The following is a 15452-nucleotide window of genomic DNA, read 5'->3' on the forward strand; positions in this document are numbered from 1 at the left end:
GTCAACCTGTATTATTTCAGTAGATATTGAAATGAGGATGCATCTTGCTGCCTTTCCAATGAAGCAAGTTTAATTTAGTAATAGGTGAAAAACCATCCCTACAAAGATGTTAATCAGATACTTGGCTTTGTGGACACTTTTCAGAGAACAAATTTGTTAGCATAAAAATAAAGCCAGAAAATGAAGAGCTGTTTAATCACTCAATTGGATTTTTTTGCCAGCATATTTCTTTTTCTCTGCAAACCACTGCTAAATTGTGCTTCCTAGCTGTTTTTATAAAATCACTGAATCAAATCTAACTCTGATTACATCAGAGAAGGCCAGGTACCCTACACCATAACAGGGGTTTTTGAAATTTTGACTTGTCTACTTAAAGATCACCAAAATCTGATAACAAGGTCAATTACATCCCTGGGTGGGATTGAACCACCAACCCTTTGGTTAATAACCAATCACACTAACCAATTGCGCCACAGAGACACTTTGCAAAAGTCCATACTGACAAAGGCTAATAAGCATTCATCTAGAACGTTTCCTAGAAAAACTTTTAAAAGTCAATAATCTGGAGAGTTTTTGTAAGATGTTTCTTCCATCAACCAACGAAGAAACACATTGTTACTTTCCCATGATGAGTGAGTGCTTCAAGATCTCTTGCACTTACATGTGCAGCAGAGTACTGTAATGAAAGCATGCTGGGTTCATAACCCAGAGGTAGGCAGATTGAAACTATCCTCTGCTATATGCATTTTTTTTTGTTAATTAAAGTAATCCAAAACTGGGATTGATATTTTTTCTCTTTTATTTTTACTTAAAGTACAATAACTTTTACCATTTTAATATGTTTTAATAGTATATTGACAGTATTGTTTTCTTTCAAAAATCCACTTAATTTTCTTTACCCGATTATTAAAATGGTAATTGACAAAAACAAACTACATTGTCACCAGAAGAGCAATACAAAATGTACAAGTGATATATTAAAATCATCTTTCCAGCTTGAATTTCAATGATGCATTGGGGCAACGATTTTGTGAGAAACATCTTCACCCTTAAATAAAGATTTTCTTAATTCCTTACCTGTGTGCTAATTAGATATCACCTTGTTTTCACATTAAACAGACTTCCACATGAGAAAGCAGCAAGGATGCAGTGGCGTTAATGTTTCCTGGTGTCAACCTGTATTATTTCAGTAGATATTGAAATGAGGATGCATCTTGCTGCCTTTCCAATGAAGCAAGTTTAATTTAGTAATAGGTGAAAAACCATCCCTACAAAGATGTTAATCCGATACTTGGCTTTGTGGACACTTTTCAGAGAACAAATTTGTTAGCATAAAAATAAAGCCAGAAAATGAAGAGCTGTTTAATCACTCAATTGGATTTTTCTGCCAGCATATTTCATTTTCTCTGCAACCCACTGCTAAATTGTGCTTCCTAGCTGTTTTTTGATAAAATCACTTAATCAAATCTAACTCTGATTACATCAGAGTAGGCCAGGTACCCTACACCATAAGACGGGGTTTGAAATTTTGACTTGTCTACTTAAAGATCACCAAAATCTGATGACAAGGTCAATAACATCCCTGGGTGGGATTGAACCACCAACCCTTTGGTTAATAACCAAACACACTAACCGATTGCACCACAGAGACACTTTGCAAACGTCCATACTGACAAAGGCTAATAAGCATTCATCTAGAACAATTCCTAGAAAACTTTAAAAAGTCAATAATCTGGAGAGATTTTGTAAGATGTTTCTTCCATCAACCAATGAAGAAACGCATTGGTACTTTCCCATGATGAGTGAGTGCTTCAGGATCTCTTGCACTTACATGTGCAGCAGAGTACTGCAATGGAAGCATGCTGGGCCCATAACCCAGAGGTAGGCAGATTGAAACTATCCTCTGCTATATGCATTTTTTTTTGTTAATTAAAGTAATCCAAAACTGGGATTGATATTTTTGCTCTTTTATTTTTACTTAAAGTACAATAACTTTTACCATTTTAATTTGTTTTAATAGTATATTGACAGTATTGTTTTCTTTCAAAAATCCACTTAATTTTCTTTACCCTATTATTAAAATGGTAATTGACAAAAACAAACTACATTGTCACCAGAAGAGCAATACAAAATGTACAAGTGATATATTAAAATCATCTTTCCAGCTTGAATTTCAATGATGCATTGGGGCAACGATTTTGTGAGAAACATCTTCACCCTTAAATAAAGATTTTCTTAATTCCTTACCTGTGTGCTAATTAGATATCACCTTGTTTTCACATTAAACAGACTTCCACATGAGAAAGCAGCAAGGATGCAGTGGCGTTAATGTTTCCTGGTGTCAACCTGTATTATTTCAGTAGATATTGAAATGAGGATGCATCTTGCTGCCTTTCCAATGAAGCAAGTTTAATTTAGTAATAGGTGAAAAACCATCCCTACAAAGATGTTAATCAGATACTTGGCTTTGTGGACACTTTTCAGAGAACAAATTTGTTAGCATAAAAATAAAGCCAGAAAATGAAGAGCTGTTTAATCACTCAATTGGATTTTTTTGCCAGCATATTTCTTTTTCTTTGCAAACCACTGCTAAATTGTGCTTCCTAGCTGTTTTTATAAAATCACTGAATCAAATCTAACTCTGATTACATCAGAGAAGGCCAGGTACCCTACACCATAACAGGGGTTTTTGAAATTTTGACTTGTCTACTTAAATATCACCAAAATCTGATCACAAGGTCAATTACGTCCCTGGGTGGGATTGAACCACCAACCTTTTGATTAATAGCTGAACACACTAACCGATTGCGCCACAGAGACACTTTGCAAAAAGAATATACTGACAAAGACTAATAAGCATTCATCTAGAACGTTTCCTAGAAAAACTTTAAAAAGTCAATAATCTGGAGAGTTTTTGTAAGATGTTTCTTCCAGCAACCAATGAAGAAACACATTGGTACTTTCGCATGATGAGTGAGTGCTTCAGGATCTCTTGCACTTACATGTGCAGCAGAGTACTGCAATGGAAGCATGCTGGGCCCATAACCCAGAGGTAGGCAGATTGAAACTATCCTTTGCTATATGCATTTTTTTTTTGTTCATTAAAGTAATCCAAAACTGGGATTGATATTTTAGCTTTTATTTTTACTTAAAGTACAATAACTTTTACCATTTTAATTTGTTTTAATAGTATATTGACAGTATTGTTTTCTTTCAAAAATCCACTTAATTTTCTTTACCCTATTATTAAAATGGTAATTGACAAAAACAAACTACATTGTCACCAGAAGAGCAATACAAAATGTACAAGTGATATATTAAAATCATCTTTCCAGCTTGAATTTCAATGATGCATTGGGGCAATGATTTTGTGAGAAACATCTTTACCCTTAAATAAAGATTTTCTTAATTCCTTACCTGTGTGCTAATTAGATATCACCTTGTTTTCACATTAAACAGACTTCCACATGAGAAAGCAGCAAGGATGCAGTGGCGTTAATGTTTCCTGGTGTCAACCTGTATTATTTTAGTAGATATTGAAATGAGGATGCATCTTGCTGCCTTTCCAATGAAGCAAGTTTAATTTAGTAATAGGTGAAAAACCATCCCTACAAATATGTTAATCAGATACTTGGCTTTGTGGACACTTTTCAGAGAACAAATTTGTTATCATAAAAATAAAGCCAGAAAATGAAGAGCTGTTTAATCACTCAATTGTATTTTTCTGCCAGCATTTTTCTTTTTCTCTGCAACCCACTGCTAAATTGTGCTTCCTAGCTGTTTTTTTATAAAATCACTTAATCAAATCTAACTCTGATTACATCAGAGAAGGCCAGGTACCCTACACTATAAGAGGGGGTTTGCAATTTTGACTTGTCTACTTAAATATCACCAAAATCTGATCACAAGGTCAATTACGTCCCTGGGTGGGATTGAACCACCAACCTTTTGATTAATAGCTGAACACACTAACCGATTGCGCCACAGAGACACTTTGCAAAAAGAATATACTGACAAAGACTAATAAGCTTTCATCTAGAACGTTTCCTAGAAAAACTTTAAAAAGTCAATAATCTGGAGAGTTTTTGTAAGATGTTTCTTCCAGCAACCAATGAAGAAACACATTGGTACTTTCGCATGATGAGTGAGTGCTTCAGGATCTCTTGCACTTACATGTGCAGCAGAGTACTGCAATGGAAGCATGCTGGGCCCATAACCCAGAGGTAGGCAGATTGAAACTATCCTTTGCTATATGCATTTTTTTTTTGTTCATTAAAGTAATCCAAAACTGGGATTGATATTTTAGCTTTTATTTTTACTTAAAGTACAATAACTTTTACCATTTTAATTTGTTTTAATAGTATATTGACAGTATTGTTTTCTTTCAAAAATCCACTTAATTTTCTTTACCCTATTATTAAAATGGTAATTGACAAAAACAAACTACATTGTCACCAGAAGAGCAATACAAAATGTACAAGTGATATATTAAAATCATCTTTCCAGCTTGAATTTCAATGATGCATTGGGGCAATGATTTTGTGAGAAACATCTTTACCCTTAAATAAAGATTTTCTTAATTCCTTACCTGTGTGCTAATTAGATATCACCTTGTTTTCACATTAAACAGACTTCCACATGAGAAAGCAGCAAGGATGCAGTGGCGTTAATGTTTCCTGGTGTCAACCTGTATTATTTCAGTAGATATTGAAATGAGGATGCATCTTGCTGCCTTTCCAATGAAGCAAGTTTAATTTAGTAATAGGTGAAAAACCATCCCTACAAATATGTTAATCAGATACTTGGCTTTGTGGACACTTTTCAGAGAACAAATTAGTTAGCATAAAAATAAAGCCAGAAAATGAAGAGCTGTTTAATCACTCAATTGGATTTTTCTGCCAGCATATTTCTTTTTCTCTGCAACCCACTGCTAAATTGTGCTTCCTAGCTGTTTTTATAAAATCACTGAATCAAATCTAACTCTGATTACATCAGAGAAGGCCAGGTACCCTACACCATAACAGGGGGTTTGAAATTTTGACTTGTCTGCTTAAAGATCACCAAAATCTGATAACAAGGTCAATTATGTCCCTGGGTGGGATTGAACCACCAACCTTTTGGTTAATAGCCTTACACACTAACTGATTGCGCCACAGCGACACTTTGCAAAAGTACTTACTGACAAAGGCTAATAAGCATTCATCTAGAACGATTCCTAGAAACATTTTAAAAAGTCAATAATGTGGAGAGTTTTTGTAAGATGTTTCTTCCATCAACCAATGAAGAAACACATTGGTACTTTCCCATGATGAGTGAGTGCTTCAGGATCTCTTGCACTTACATGTGCAGCAGAGTACTGTAATGGAAGCATGCTGGGTCCATAACCCAGAGGTAGGCAGATTGAAACTATCCTCTGCTATATGCATTTTTTTTTGTTCATTAAAGTAATCCAAAACTGGGATTGATATTTTAGCTTTTATTTTTACTTAAAGTACAATAACTTTTACCATTTTAATTTGTTTTAATAGTATATTGACAGTATTGTTTTCTTTCAAAAATCCAATTAATTTTCTTTACCCGATTATTAAAATGGTAACTGACAAAAACAAACTACATTGTCACCAGAAGAGCAATACAAAATGTACAAGTGATATATTAAAATCATCTTTCCAGCTTGAATTTCAATGATGCATTGGGGCAACAATTTTGTGAGAAACATCTTCACCCTTAAATAAAGATTTTCTTAATTCCTTACCTGTGTGCTAATTAGATATCACCTTGTTTTCACATTAAACAGACTTCCACATGAGAAAGCAGCAAGGATGCAGTGGCGTTAATGTTTCCTGGTGTCAACCTGTATTATTTCAGTAGATATTGAAATGAGGATGCATCTTGCTGCCTTTCCAATGAAGCAAGTTTAATTTAGTAATAGGTGAAAAACCATCCCTACAAAGGTGTTAATCAGAGACTTGGCTTTGTGGACACTTTTCAGAGAACAAATTTGTTATCATAAAAATAAAGCCAGAAAATGAAGAGCTGTTTAATCACTCAATTGTATTTTTCTGCCAGCATTTTTCTTTTTCTCTGCAACCCACTGCTAAATTGTGCTTCCTAGCTGTTTTTTTATAAAATCACTTAATCAAATCTAACTCTGATTACATCAGAGAAGGCCAGGTACCCTACACCATAAGAGGGGGTTTGCAATTTTGACTTGTCTACTTAAATATCACCAAAATCTGATCACAAGGTCAATTACGTCCCTGGGTGGGATTGAACCACCAACCTTTTGATTAATAGCTGAACACACTAACCGATTGCGCCACAGAGACACTTTGCAAAAAGAATATACTGACAAAGACTAATAAGCATTCATCTAGAACGTTTCCTAGAAAAACTTTAAAAAGTCAATAATCTGGAGAGTTTTTGTAAGATGTTTTTTCTAGCAACCAATGAAGAAACACATTGGTACTTTCGCATGATGAGTGAGGGCTTCAGGATCTCTTGCACTTACATGTGCAGCAGAGTACTGCAATGGAAGCATGCTGGGCCCATAACCCAGAGGTAGGCAGATTGAAACTATCCTTTGCTATATGCATTTTTTTTTTGTTCATTAAAGTAATCCAAAACTGGGATTGATATTTTAGCTTTTATTTTTACTTAAAGTACAATAACTTTTACCATTTTAATTTGTTTTAATAGTATATTGACAGTATTGTTTTCTTTCAAAAATCCACTTAATTTTCTTTACCCTATTATTAAAATGGTAATTGACAAAAACAAACTACATTGTCACCAGAAGAGCAATACAAAATGTACAAGTGATATATTAAAATCATCTTTCCAGCTTGAATTTCAATGATGCATTGGGGCAATGATTTTGTGAGAAACATCTTCACCCTTAAATAAAGATTTTCTTAATTCCTTACCTGTGTGCTAATTAGATATCACCTTGTTTTCACATTAAACAGACTTCCACATGAGAAAGCAGCAAGGATGCAGTGGCGTTAATGTTTCCTGGTGTCAACCTGTATTATTTCAGTAGATATTGAAATGAGGATGCATCTTGCTGCCTTTCCAATGAAGCAAGTTTAATTTAGTAATAGGTGAAAAACCATCCCTACAAATATGTTAATCAGATACTTGGCTTTGTGGACACTTTTCAGAGAACAAATTAGTTAGCATAAAAATAAAGCCAGAAAATGAAGAGCTGTTTAATCACTCAATTGGATTTTTCTGCCAGCATATTTCTTTTTCTCTGCAACCCACTGCTAAATTGTGCTTCCTAGCTGTTTTTATAAAATCACTGAATCAAATCTAACTCTGATTACATCAGAGAAGGCCAGGTACCCTACACCATAACAGGGGGTTTGAAATTTTGACTTGTCTGCTTAAAGATCACCAAAATCTGATAACAAGGTCAATTAAGTCCCTGGGTGGGATTGAACCACCAACCTTTTGGTTAATAGCCTTACACACTAACTGATTGCGCCACAGCGACACTTTGCAAAAGTACTTACTGACAAAGGCTAATAAGCATTCATCTAGAACGATTCCTAGAAACATTTTAAAAAGTCAATAATGTGGAGAGTTTTTGTAAGATGTTTCTTCCATCAACCAATGAAGAAACACATTGGTACTTTCCCATGATGAGTGAGTGCTTCAGGATCTCTTGCACTTACATGTGCAGCAGAGTACTGTAATGGAAGCATGCTGGGTCCATAACCCAGAGGTAGGCAGATTGAAACTATCCTCTGCTATATGCATTTTTTTTTGTTCATTAAAGTAATCCAAAACTGGGATTGATATTTTAGCTTTTATTTTTACTTAAAGTACAATAACTTTTACCATTTTAATTTGTTTTAATAGTATATTGACAGTATTGTTTTCTTTCAAAAATCCAATTAATTTTCTTTACCCGATTATTAAAATGGTAACTGACAAAAACAAACTACATTGTCACCAGAAGAGCAATACAAAATGTACAAGTGATATATTAAAATCATCTTTCCAGCTTGAATTTCAATGATGCATTGGGGCAACGATTTTGTGAGAAACATCTTCACCCTTAAATAAATATTTTCTTAATTCCTTACCTGTGTGCTAATTAGATATCACCTTGTTTTCACATTAAACAGACTTCCACATGAGAAAGCAGCAAGGATGCAGTGGCGTTAATGTTTCCTGGTGTCAACCTTTATTATTTCAGTAGATATTGAAATGAGGATGCATCTTGCTGCCTTTCCAATGAAGCAAGTTTAATTTAGTAATAGGTGAAAAACCATCCCTACAAAGGTGTTAATCAGAGACTTGGCTTTGTGGACACTTTTCAGAGAACAAATTTGTTAGCATAAAAATAAAGCCAGAAAATGAAGAGCTGTTTAATCACTCAATTGGATTTTTTTGATAGCATATTTCTTTTTCTCTGCAACCCACTGCTAAATTGTGCTTCCTAGCTGTTTTTATAAAATCACTGAATCAAATCTAACTCTGATTACATCAGAGAAGGCCAGGTACCCTACACCATAACAGGGGTTTTCGAAATTTTGACTTGTCTACTTAAAGATCAACAAAATCTGATAACAAGGTCAATTATGTCCCTGGGTGGGATTGAACCACCAACCTTTTGGTTAATAGCTGTACACACTAACTGATTGCGCCACAGCGACACTTTGCAAAAGTGCATACTGACAAAGGCTAATAAGCATTCATCTAGAACGTTTCCTATAAAAACTTTAAATAGTCAATAATCTGGAGAGTTTTTGTAAGATGTTTCTTCCATCAACCAATGAAGAAACACATTGGTACTTTCCCATGATGAGTGAGTGCTTCAGGATCTCTTGCACTTACATGTGCAGCAGAGTACTGTTATGAAAGCATGCTGGGTCCATAACCCAGAGGTAGGCAGATTGAAACTATCCTCTGCTATATGCATTTTTTTTTGTTAATTAAAGTAATCCAAAACTGGGATTGATATTTTTGCTCTTTTATTTTTACTTAAAGTACAATAACTTTTACCATTTTAATTTGTTTTAATAGTATATTGACAGTATTGTTTTCTTTCAAAAATCCAATTACTTTTCTTTACCCGATTATTAAAATGGTAATTGACAAAAACAAACTACATTGTCACCAGAAGAGCAATACAAAATGTACAAGTGATATATTAAAATCATCTTTCCAGCTTGAATTTCAATGATGCATTGGGGCAACGATTTTGTGAGAAACATCTTCACCCTTAAATAAAGATTTTCTTAATTCCTTACCTGTGTGCTAATTAGATATCACTTTGTTTTCACATTAAACAGACTTCCACATGAGAAAACAGCAAAGATGCAGTGGCGTTAATGTTTCCTGGTGTCAACCTGTATTATTTCCGTAGATATTGAAATGAGGATGCATCTTGCTGCCTTTCCAATGAAGCAAGTTTAATTTAGTAATAGGTGAAAAACCATCCCTACAAAGATGTTAATCAGATACTTGGCTTTGTGGACACTTTTCAGAGAACAAATTTGTTATCATAAAAATAAAGCCAGAAAATGAAGAGCTGTTTAATCACTCAATTGGATTTTTCTGCCAGCATTTTTCTTTTTCTCTGCAACCCACTGCTAAATTGTGCTTCCAAGCTGTTTTTTTTATAAAATCACTTAATCAAATCTAACTCTGATTACATCAGAGAAGGCCAGGTACCCTACACCATAAGAGGGGTTTTGCAATTTTGACTTGTCTACTTAAATATTACCAAAATCTGATCACAAGGTCAATTACGTCCCTGGGTGGGATTGAACCACCAACCTTCTGATTAATAGCTGAACACACTAACCGATTGCGCCACAGAGACACTTTGCAAAAAGTACATACTGACAAAGACTAATAAGCATTCATCTAGAACGTTTCCTAGAAAAACTTTAAAAAGTCAATAATCTGGAGAGTTTTTGTAAGATGTTTCTTCCAGCAACCAATGAAGAAACACATTGGTACTTTCGCATGATGAGTGAGTGCTTCAGGATCTCTTGCACTTACATGTGCAGCAGAGTACTGCACTGGAAGCATGCTGGGCCCATAACCCAGAGGTAGGCAGATTGAAACTATCCTTTGCTATATGCATTTTTTTTTTGTTCATTAAAGTAATCCAAAACTGGGATTGATATTTTAGCTTTTATTTTTACTTAAAGTACAATAACTTTTACCATTTTAATTTGTTTTAATAGTATATTGACAGTATTGTTTTCTTTCAAAAATCCAATTAATTTTCTTTACCCGATTTTTAAAATGGTAATTGACAAAAACAAACTACATTGTCACCAGAAGAGCAATACAAAATGTACAAGTGATATATTAAAATCATCTTTCCAGCTTGAATTTCAATGATGCATTGGGGCAACGATTTTGTGAGAAACATCTTCACCCTTAAATAAAGATTTTCTTAATTCCTTACCTGTGTGCTAATTAGATATCACCTTGTTTTCACATTAAACAGACTTCCACATGAGAAAACAGCAAAGATGCAGTGGCGTTAATGTTTCCTGGTGTCAACCTGTATTATTTCCGTAGATATTGAAATGAGGATGCATCTTGCTGCCTTTCCAATGAAGCAAGTTTAATTTAGTAATAGGTGAAAAACCATCCCTACAAAAATGTTAATCAGATACTTGGCTTTGTGGACACTTTTCAGAGAACAAATTTGTTATCATAAAAATAAAGCCAGAAAATGAAGAGCTGTTTAATCACTCAATTGGATTTTTCTGCCAGCATTTTTCTTTTTCTCTGCAACCCACTGCTAAATTGTGCTTCCTAGCTGTTTTTTTTATAAAATCACTTAATCAAATCTAACTCTGATTACATCAGAGAAGGCCAGGTACCCTACACCATAAGAGGGGGTTTGCAATTTTGACTTGTCTACTTAAATATCACCAAAATCTGATCACAAGGTCAATTATGTCCCTGGGTGGGATTGAACCACCAACTTTTTGATTAATAGCTGAACACACTAACCAATTGCGCCACAGAGACACTTTGCAAAAAGTACATACTGACAAAGACTAATAAGCATTCATCTAGAACGTTTCCTAAAAAAACTTTAAAAAGTCAATAATCTGGAGAGTTTTTGTAAGATGTTTCTTCCAGCAACCAACGAAGAAACACATTGGTACTTTCGCATGATGAGTGAGTGCTTCAGGATCTCTTGCACTTACATGTGCAGCAGAGTACTGCAATGGAAGCATGCTGGGCCCATAACCCAGAGGTAGGCAGATTGAAACTATCCTTTGCTATATGCATTTTTTTTTGTTCATAAAAGTAATCCAAAACTGGGATTGATATTTTAGCTTTTATTTTTACTTAAAGTACAATAACTTTTACCATTTTAATTTGTTTTAATAGTATATTGACAGTATTGTTTTCTTTAAAAAATCCAATTAATTTTCTTTACCCGATTATTAAAATGGTAATTGACAAAAACAAACTACATTGTCACCAGAAGAGCAATACAAAATGTACAAGTGATACATTAAAATCATCTTTCCAGCTTGAATTTCAATGATGCATTGGGGCAACGATTATGTGAGAAACATCTTCACCCTTAAATAAAGATTTTCTTAATTCCTTACCTGTGTGCTAATTAGATATCACCTTGTTTTCACATTAAACAGACTTCCACATGAGAAAGCAGCAAGGATGCAGTGGCGTTAATGTTTCCTGGTGTCAACCTGTACTATTTCAGTAGATATTGAAATGAGGATGCATCTTGCTGCCTTTCCAATGAAGCAAGTTTAATTTAGTAATAGATGAAAAACCATCCCTACAAATATGTTAATCAGATACTTGGCTTTGTGGACACTTTTCAGAGAACAAATTAGTTAGCATAAAAATAAAGCCAGAAAATGAAGAGCTGTTTAATCACTCAATTGGATTTTTCTGCCAGCATATTTCTTTTTCTCTGCAACCCACTGCTAAATTGTGCTTCCTAGCTGTTTTTATAAAATCACTGAATCAAATCTAACTACATCAGAGAAGGCCAGGTACCCTACACCATAACAGGGGGTTTGAAATTTTGACTTGTCTACTTAAAGATCACCAAAATCTGATAACAAGGTCAATTAAGTCCCTGGGTGGGATTGAACCACCAACCTTTTGGTTAATAGCCTTACACACTAACTGATTGCGCCACAGTGACACTTTGCAAAAGTACTTACTGACAAAGGCTAATAAGCATTCATCTAGAACGATTCCTAGAAACATTTTAAAAAGTCAATAATGTGGAGAGTTTTTGTAAGATGTTTCTTCCATCAACCAATGAAGAAACACATTGGTACTTTCCCATGATGAGTGAGTGCTTCAGGATCTCTTGCACTTACATGTGCAGCAGAGTACTGTAATGGAAGCATGCTGGGTCCATAACCCAGAGGTAGGCAGATTGAAACTATCCTCTGCTATATGCATTTTTTTTTGTTAATTAAAGTAATCCAAAACTGGGATTGATATTTTTGCTCTTTTATTTTTACTTAAAGTACATTAACTTTTACCATTTTAATTTGTTTTAATAGTATATTGACAGTATTGTTTTCTTTCAAAAATCCAATTAATTTTCTTTACCCGATTATTAAAATGGTAATTGACAAAAGCAAACTACATTGTCACCAGAAGAGCAATACAAAATGTACAAGTGATATATTAAAATCATCTTTCCAGCTTGAATTTCAATGATGCATTGGGGCAACGATTTTGTGAGAAACATCTTCACCCTTAAATAAAGATTTTCTTAATTCCTTACCTGTGTGCTAATTAGATATCACCTTGTTTTCACATTAAACAGACTTCCACATGAGAAAGCAGCAAGGATGCAGTGGCGTTAATGTTTCCTGGTGTCAACCTGTATTATTTCAGTAGATATTGAAATGAGGATGCATCTTGCTGCCTTTCCAATGAAGCAAGTTTAATTTAGTAATAGGTGAAAAACCATCCCTACAAAGATGTTAATTAGATACTTGGCTTTGTGGACACTTTTCAGAGAACAAATTTGTTAGCATAAAAATAAAGCCAGAAAATGAAGAGCTGTTTAATCACTCAATTGGATTTTTTTGCCAGCATATTTCTTTTTCTCTGCAACCCACTGCTAAATTGTGCTTCCTAGCTGTTTTTATAAAATCACTGAATCAAATCTAACTCTGATTACATCAGAGAAGGCCAGGTACCCTACACCATAACAGGGGTTTTCGAAATTTTGACTTGTCTACTTAAAGATCAACAAAATCTGATAACAAGGTCAATTACGTCCCTGGGTGGGATTGAACCACCAACCTTTTGGTTAATAGCCGTACACACTAACTGATTGCGCCACAGCGACACTTTGCAAAAGTACTTACTGACAAAGGCTAATAAGCATTCATCTAGAATGTTTCCTAGAAAAACTTTAAAAAGTCAATAATCTGGAGAGTTTTTGTAAGATGTTTCTTCCATCAACCAACGAAGAAACACATTGGTACTTTCCCATGATGAGTGAGTGCTTCAGGATCTCTTGCACTTACATGTGCAGCAGAGTACTGCATTGGAAACATGCTGGGCCCATAACCCAGAGGTAGGCAGAATGAAACTATCCTCTGCTATATGCATTTTTTATTGTTAATTAAAGTAATCCAAAACTGGGATTGATATTTTTGCTCTTTTATTTTTACTTAAAGTACAATAACTTTTACCATTTTAATTTGTTTTAATAGTATATTGACAGTATTGTTTTCTTTCAAAAATCCACTTAATTTTCTTTACCCTATTATTATAATGGTAATTGACAAAAACAAACTACATTGTCACCAGAAGAGCAATACAAAATGTACAAGTGATATATTAAAATCATCTTTCCAGCTTGAATTTCAATGATGCATTGGGGCAACGATTTTGTGAGAAACATCTTCACCCTTAAATAAAGATTTTCTTAATTCCTTACCTGTGTGCTAATTAGATATCACCTTGTTTTCACATTAAACAGACTTCCACATGAGAAAACAGCAAAGATGCAGTGGCGTTAATGTTTCCTGGTGTCAACCTGTATTATTTCCGTAGATATTGAAATGAGGATGCATCTTGCTGCCTTTCCAATGAAGCAAGTTTAATTTAGTAATAGGTTAAAAACCATCCCTACAAAGATGTTAATCAGACACTTGGCTTTGTGGACACTTTTCAGAGAACAAATTAGTTAGCATAAAAATAAAGCCAGAAAATGAAGAGCTGTTTAATCACTCAATTGGATTTTTCTGCCAGCATATTTCTTTTTCTCTGCAACCCACTGCTAAATTGTGCTTCCTAGCTGTTTTTTTATAAAATCACTTAATCAAATCTAACTCTGATTACATCAGAGAAGGCCAGGTACCCTACACCATAAGAGGGGGTTTGAAATTTTGACTTGTCTACTTAAAGATCACCAAAATCTGATAACAAGGTCAATTACATCCCTGGGTGGTATTGAACCACCAACCCTTTGATTAATAACCAAACACACTAACCGATTGCGCCACAGAGACACTTTGCAAACTTACATACTGACAAAGGCTAATAAGCATTCATCTAGAACGTTTCCTAGAAAAACTTTAAAAAGTCAATAATCTGGAGAGTTTTTGTAAGATGTTTCTTCCATCAACCAACGAAGAAACACATTGGTACTTTCCCATGATGAGTGAGTGCTTCAGGATCTCTTGCACTTACATGTTCAGCAGAGTACTGCATTGGAAACATGCTGGGCCCATAACCCAGAGGTAGGCAGATTGAAACTATCCTCTGCTATATGCATTTTTTATTGTTAATTAAAGTAATCCAAAACTGGGATTGATATTTTTGCTCTTTTATTTTTACTTAAAGTACAATAACTTTTACCATTTTAATTTGTTTTAATAGTATATTGACAGTATTGTTTTCTTTCAAAAATCCACTTAATTTTCTTTACCCTATTATTATAATGGTAATTGACAAAAACAAACTACATTGTCACCAGAAGAGCAATACAAAATGTACAAGTGATATATTAAAATCATCTTTCCAGCTTGAATTTCAATGATGCATTGGGGCAACGATTTTGTGAGAAACACCTTCACCCTTAAATAAAGATTTTCTTAATTCCTTACCTGTGTGCTAATTAGATATCACCTTGTTTTCACATTAAACAGACTTCCACATGCGAAAGCAGCAAGGATGCAGTGGCGTTAATGTTTCCTGGTGTCAACCTGTATTATTTCAGTAGACATTGAAATGAGGATGCATCTTGCTGCCTTTCCAATGAAGCAAGTTTAATTTAGTAATAGGTGAAAAACCATCCCTACAAAGATGTTAATCAGAGACTTGGCTTTGTGGACACTTTTCAGAGAACAAATTTGTTAGCATAAAAATAAAGCCAGAAAATGAAGAGCTGTTTAATCACTCAATTGGATTTTTTTGCCAGCATATTTCTTTTTCTCTGCAACTCACTG

Source organism: Pseudophryne corroboree, unplaced genomic scaffold (genome assembly GCF_028390025.1).
Source record: "Pseudophryne corroboree isolate aPseCor3 unplaced genomic scaffold, aPseCor3.hap2 scaffold_2200, whole genome shotgun sequence".
In the NCBI taxonomy this organism is placed as follows: Eukaryota; Metazoa; Chordata; class Amphibia; order Anura; family Myobatrachidae; genus Pseudophryne; species Pseudophryne corroboree.